General features: G+C 42.3%; 1 protein-coding gene across 3 annotated transcripts in view; it reads left to right on the top strand.

Annotated features, from left to right (window-relative positions):
• Positions 1-210: 210 nt before the first annotated feature.
• Positions 211-7,130, top strand: part of HRH1 (histamine receptor H1) — a 16,428-nt gene continuing 9,508 nt past the window's right edge. The window contains exons 1-2 of one of the 3 annotated variants that reach the window (XM_085302450.1): positions 211-579; positions 764-818. The gene's annotated coding sequence lies outside the window, so the exon portion shown is untranslated. Of the gene's footprint in view, positions 588-763; positions 819-7,130 lie in introns of all 3 variants that reach the window. The other 2 variants (XM_085302449.1, XM_085302451.1) reach the window with 2 other exon arrangements.

Raw genomic sequence — 7,130 nt, 5'->3', positions numbered from 1 at the left:
TCTTAAACCAATTTCGTGGGACTGCTCTGTGAAACGCTAACACATAGTGAGCTATTTAAAACCAGTGACCCTCGGCCAGGCCGAAGAAAGAGTGCGGTTCCCGGTTAACACGTGCGCCGCCTCCGAGGGGGGGCGACGGGCGGCCGCCGCCTCCTCCGCGGGCGCCCCGGCCCCCTCCCGGCGGGCGCGGCGCGGCGCCCTGCCAGCCGCCCCCACCGCCGTCTCCGGGCCGCCCACGGCGCGGCGCTGACCCGCCTCCCGCCGCGGCGGGTATTTTCAGAGCGCAAGGCCGGGACRGCAGCGCACTTGGCCCGCGGCGGAGAAAGCCGTAGCGAGCGGGGAGGCGGCGCCGAGCCCTGCGCGGCTGCCTGGGCCCGAGGGGCGCGCCTGGCTGCGGGGCGAAGCCGCCGGCGGCAGCCCCGGCCCGGCGGCGCTGCCCAGCCACGCGGATGCCGGCTGCGGAGCGAGAGGACGACGACGGGGAGCTGCGAGGAGCGCGGCTGCCTCCGTCCCCTGCGAGCCCCGCACTGTCCCCGATGCCGGACCCGATGCGGCCCGCTCCCGTCTTCGCTGTGCTCGGTGCGTGGGTGAGTGAGGAGCCCGACGGCGGCGGGACGGCGGCTCCTCGGCCCTGGCAGCCTTGGCCCGCGGCGGCAGCGTTGCGCACGGGGAGGAGGGACCAGAGGGGAAAGGGGGAAGAAAAAAGGGGAGGGGGAGAAAGAACATCCCCAACAGTCTCTTCCTTTTCAACGACTCTTGCCAGGTGCCAGTTAAAAACACCCTGCAGAAGCTGCCTGCTCCCCACCGATTCCTCCCAGGTAAGAGCTGGCAGGGCGCCGCCGGGCCGGGCCGAGCCGGGCGCAGGGTGCCGCCGGCGCTCGCTCGCCCGCCCGCCCGCCCGCCACGAGGGCGGCAGCACACAAGCGCGCCCAGGGCGGCGGAGGGGCGCGGGGCCCCGGGCACGTTCGGGTGACAGGGGGAAGCGAGCGATCAGGGAAAGCCCGCGTTCCCTGAGAACTTCAAGGCCACCCTYGCGATCTCTAATCAAGAGGGTTAGGGTGAGTCTCTGTTCTATCCCTAAAATATTTATGCTTTTATCTTACGCATCTTTCTTTTGACAAACTGAAACTATCCATGAAAGAGCACCTGGTTGAGGCAGGGGAAGGATGAGACAGAGGGTTGTTTTCAGAAAAGGGGGGGTGGCAGGTAGAGAGTAAAAACATTTGGGCAAATCTTCCTTTCCCTTCACTCTGGTCGCTATTTATTCCTTAAAACAATCTTACTTTTTCAGGTAGTGAAAAATTCTAGATACATTTGTTCCCATATAGACATGGTAGTGTTTCTCAAACATGCAAAATTCCACCCCATCCTGAGGGTGAAGAATGGGAGAGGAGGGTATAGTAGGGACACAACATGCTCTGAAGTCTATACTGTGAGCAATTCCTGATGTAGCCTCTCCAGCTTTGCCTTGATTTCACATTTCCTTCATCAGGAATGATGGAGAGGAATTAGGCTTCCTGGGTAAGCGGCCTGTGAACTGTGCACCTGCAAGGCATCAGGCTCCCTAGCTGTAAGAGAACTTGTGTTCCCTATTCTGCAGGACTTGTGCTCCATTTTAGTCATCTGTTTAAAATCCAGCAATCACCATTTAACCTGTTTGGAGAGGGGTGGGAAGGGGTCAAATTCAGCACATCAGAGATGCATTAAGGGAAAAAAAAATGACTTGAAGTGTTAAAAGAGTTATTACTAAAATATGAAGGAATTCATATTACTGCACTAAGTTTACTGGCTGTTTAAGAGACAGCTTAGTGTATATTCCTATTGGAGACAAAGAAGAAATTGTTTTGTACAYTAATACATTTAAGTGAGCTAGGATTAAGCCTTTCACTAACTGAGGTTTACTTTGATTAACAGTGGAAAGACAGGTGTGTTCTCAGATCAACTGGCATTTTGCACAGAAAGGTTTCTAGACAAATCTGTGCWTTTTTGTAACAAACTCTTGCTTACAGCCTAAAAACACTGAAGTTCATTAGGCTTAGGCTAGTTCATTTCACTGAATGGCTGAAGACATTTCTCACTAATCAAAATTTCTTTAGCAACACACAAAATTCACAAAGGTCTAGGCTATTCATCTGAGTTCCTTTGACCCAAAGGGTTCAATCTGTTGCTTGAAAACTATTAGAAGCACTACTCCATGGCCTAGATTGTTTTATAGATCCTAACAATTATTATGAAGACATTTTGTATTGTTAGTACGATTATAAACTATTTGATGTTTATCCTGATCAGAAACTCATTCTAAGGAGAGGAGGGCTCTAAGTGTGTGTGTGATTTTTTTTTTTTTTTTTTTCCCCTCTCTCCAGAAGAACAGCAACATTGGATTCTTCAATATGTATACTAAGGGGTTAGGGAAAAAGAGGTAGTATCTTGAGGGATGTGATTTGGATCCTAAGAAATCCTTCTTTGTTGTTGTTACCTCACTCTTCTTTTTTATAAAACCAAAGCAAATTGACTCAGTGTTTCTAGCATTTCCTCCTTAGAATTCAGAAAAGTTAATCATGGATGGGTTTGTCAGATTTTACAAGTGGTTAATGCATTCTCTACTGGACAGTGAAGCTTCCTTTATCTAGTTTGTCTAGCAGTTGCTTTATCTAGCAGTTGTTTCTATTGGAAGCCAGTAATGTGCAGAGCAAATAGTTCTTTAAACACGGAGGCCACATACTGATRTTCTGTCTGCTAACAACTCTGGTTTGCACATATTCCCTTTTTGGGTCTCTGACAATGATTCACTGAGTTACTTGGGGAGAAACAGACAAATTTCGCTGAGCAATAATGTTTAAAAATGAGTGTACTGTAGTTCTGATGCAGAAATACTRAAAAAAGAATACAGCTAGACTTACTGTAGGGCAAGGTTTGGAATAAGAAGTAACACAAGATAGAATCCAAAAACTCTCAAGATACCAGGCTGTCCTTGCTTGAAATATGTCCTGGGCTTTAGCAAGTCAGGGATTCCAGTTACAGAACAGATTCCAAGGGGGRAAAGGCACAACTGTGCCTACTCAGCTTTAGAGACAGGACAGCACTAGAAAATTCCCCAATTTGTRAATGCTTTTGCAATTAGTCACTTTTGCATGACAGCCTTGTTACCGTACCAGTGTACAAAGGAATTTTCATCTATAACAACAGTTACCAAATTATTTAGYTCTTAAAGCAAAAGTCTCTTTTATTTTTTATAGATCAGTGATAGAAAAAAGAATACATGGAAGATGAGACTTCTTCAGCATTTTGCTTAAATTCTTCTTCAGCATTTAAGTGCTTAAATGCCAGCTTGTCAAGAAATCATATTGATATTCTGAGCTAGACTACCTCAGCAGTCTATTTAGACTAGGAGGGCAAATTAATACCATATCTGGAAGCTTTATTATTGATGGGGGTTTTCCAAATCTTGGGGGGGGGGGAGAAGTCATCCATATATGGGAACCATAGGAACAAGACTAATCTTTTTGTCATGGGGGGTGGGGGAGACATTTAAGAAGACCTTGGGAAGCAGACTGAAACAAGAGTTTAATAGGATTCTGAGTTTAAATTTTGAAGGTCAGAACTTTCTTTGGAATGTGTCTGCCTTCTGTTAGGTCTTTYGGTTTTCATGCTCATACAGGTCCAGTGCTGGGTTGATCAAAAAAAAAGCCAGGCAAAGCAGAAGGAAAAGGTACGTCTCTTGATAATTTCAGGGGAAGACCCAGAGATGTTAAAAATATGTATTTTTAGGGAACAGATTGTAATACATTTTTTCTAGTGCAACAGTGACTAGAAATTTTTTTTGAGCAGTTGATTATGCTGCTGACTACAACATGTATATATCARTAGAAAGTTCGATTGAGAAGATTCAGTGTTAGTATGTAGAAATAAATGGTCAGTCATCAGAAGATGGCAGTGCTATACAGTTTGGAAGATGTCTCGTGAGTTTCTTATTCTCACTTCATCYAACCAGAAGGTGAAAGATACTGAAGCTACATTTTCAAACTACCCTGCTTTATGTGTCATCATTAAAAATTAAAATGCAATACTCTAGAAGATCTGCCTATTATTATTGACTCTAACAAGGACTATGAATATTCAAAAACAAATTATCTCCACTATATAGCCCTGTTTTAAGTCTCTATTCCTCAGCATGGATTAGAGCTGCTAGTGATATATCCCTCATCTTAAAATGCAACCTGCAAGCAGACGACTCCCCTGATGGAGTTCTTTTTATATTTTATTACATACAGAAGAAAAGCTTCACTGTTCTCTTAGATTAAATAATAAGCTAAGKAATAATCTAGCTCCATGTAGCCCAATATTGACTATTTCACTAGAACAGATAGGATTTTTACTCTGTCTGTTGGATGTTATTTCATGCACTTTATTTGCTGGGTCAGATGACACTGAGTCATAGTACATCCATGTCCTTTGATCCAGCAAATAAAGTGCAAATAAAGTAGCTGAGTCATAATAGATCTGCTACTAGGTTTAAATTGGTTTATAATATCAGATGCTATTTGATCTCACTTTTATGTGCTACTCACAGAATTTACTACTCCATTTGTTAATTCAGGATCTGTATACTGAAAACGAATACTGGTTTGCTTGGGTAYCCCTACCTGCCTTCTTTCCAGTTAGGTAGCTATATTGTTCATTTGTTTTTCCTTTTCTTAAATTGCTTTCAAGATCTTCAACATAGAAGAGTCCCTTTTCACTAGKTCTGCTGATAACTGATGAGCCTGTAACTGTTTTCCTGTAAATTAAGACTAGCTTATGAAATGCATCAGGACTTTTTATTAGAGCGAGAGGAGGAAAGGAAAAAAAAAAAAAGTCTTTCCCTAGCCAAGGTTCTGTCCAYAGTTGAATGCCAGGAGACTTTTAGTAATTGTTTCCTGATATTATTCCTGTAGATCTCATGCAAATCATCCAGGCCAGCTATTACTTTCTCCTTGCCCTCTTTAAACTAAGAACTGAGAATGGACCAGGATCTGGTGAATCTCAGAGAGACTGAAGTACAACACTGGTAGAGGASAATATCGTGGCTTTGACACAGAACACAATGTATTGAAATGTATGGGTGCAGTAAACTTTCATGTGCCCTTCCTCTGCTTTTCATGCCTCCTTCCAACTTCTGGTTCATGTTTCTAGTAGCTGCATAACAGGACTGTATAATACATCAGTATTAGAATAATGAAAATTCAGTTAAGCAGAATATGATCTGCAACATATGAACTTGAGCTCATATATGTAGAGATTTCAAAGACAGAGCTCTGTCTTTAATTATGCATTGAAAATTTTTAAGTTTTCAATAAGTTTAAGGGACTTATCCATGAACACAAYATGAAAGCTGAGAGTATTGATGATAAACTGCTTGTAGATAAAAGTTAGCACAGAGTAAGACTTGCATACCACAAATGATAACTACTCTTTAAAGAAGAAAATATGGAAAAGATTTTTTTTCCCTTCGATACTACTTATTAACCTTCCACTAGTAATACAGGTTTTAGAAGCTCCACCAGAACCACTACTCATTACTGTTAATCAGAGACATTCGATYAAAAGCAGAGAAACAAGGTGGGGGAAGCAGCTACACTACCTTCAGCCCAGCCCATTGTTCTTCCGATCATCTCTTCGGCCGTTGTGCATAGCAGCTGTGACTTGCGTAAGGACTGTAAAAAGACTGTTGTAATCATTTTATACCAAGMCAAACTTCACAGGACTGAATTTGGTCTTAGTATCTAGCTTCTTGTCTTGCCCTGGCCTCTTCATATTCAGAGTAATTAATTACTATAGCATTAAATCATATGTTCACCTCTGCAACTTAATTAGGACATGCATCAGTTTTATGCTGGTAGAATTAAATACTACTGTTGCCAGTAGTATTGTCATCAGTTTTCTAGTCACAAGAACATTTCTCTATGCAGGAAGGCATATTAAATGTACAATAAGCTTCAATTTTGGGGGTACGTCACTTTATACAGTGAGGGAGAACTTGCCTACTTTCTCTTTTGAAAGGAGATTTGATATTTTGCAGTGTATTACATATTAGTTATGTGCACACTTCTTCAGACCAACACATACTTGTATTTTGGATTCACTTTCCATTCCTGATAGTCTGACTAATACTACTCTAAGAATATGCCTACCAACCATCGCATGCCTAGGTTTGTTTGTTTATTTTGTACACTGTAGCACATACTTCTGGACTCATACAGCTCTCAGCATCATATTTATGCAAACTATACTGTATAAGTCACATTTCTTGTTATCTGTGGAGAACAAATAATCAAGTTTATCAAAACAGATGAAGAATATGGAGGTATGGGGACACATAGCAAAATCAAAATAGAACACAGATTTTTTTCCAGGACAGATTCCACTTTCTCAAGGAAGAGAGGTTTGATGGAGCTCTAGTTATACGAATAACAGGAATATTTCTACTATCAGTCTTTGCTCAAGAGCTGACCCTTCTAGCATGAGTATAGACTTCAAAACTATCTGGCTATGTTTGGCTGTACCCATGAACAGAAACATTAAGGCCTGAGGAAAGGATCCCAAGCCAGTATCAGTTTAGGCTAAATAACTGATGTGGAATAGATTTGTTTCAGAATTTGTTTTACAAAATGTTTCTTGTTAACAAGCCATAAGCRGTAAATAAATCATGTTTACCATGACCAGCTGCCTGTGTATGCCTTGTGCATACACAACTGGAGAGATAAACATCTTTTCCAATTGCTTGAGAGTAAAGCTGTATTTGTACCATGAAGTTTCTACCTCCCATTTTTACTAAATGAATTTGGTTTTGACACATTGTAGTAGTTTGTCCAGGCCCTCTGCAGTCATGTGCATTCATAACAGAGAAGATAAACTGTACACTATGTTGAAAGGTCAATGAGGACATTCCCATGTCAAGGGAATGCACTGGGACCAATTGAATTGCTGCAATGTATCAGCAGCCCAGCACATTTTTTWAAAATTAAAAGAGTTCAAGTTCAGTAAAAGGTAGACTGCTATAATATTACAATATGAACTGTTCACAATGGTTTTCTTTGTTGGAATGGAAAAGTTTAAAATTATTTATATACTAGCACTTTGCAATGTCCTCT

Source organism: Rhea americana, unplaced genomic scaffold (assembly GCF_003343005.1).
Source record: "Rhea americana isolate MKP2758 unplaced genomic scaffold, rheAme1 scaffold_19, whole genome shotgun sequence".
In the NCBI taxonomy this organism is placed as follows: domain Eukaryota; kingdom Metazoa; phylum Chordata; class Aves; order Rheiformes; family Rheidae; genus Rhea; species Rhea americana.
This window is presented reverse-complemented; position numbering and strand designations above follow the sequence as displayed.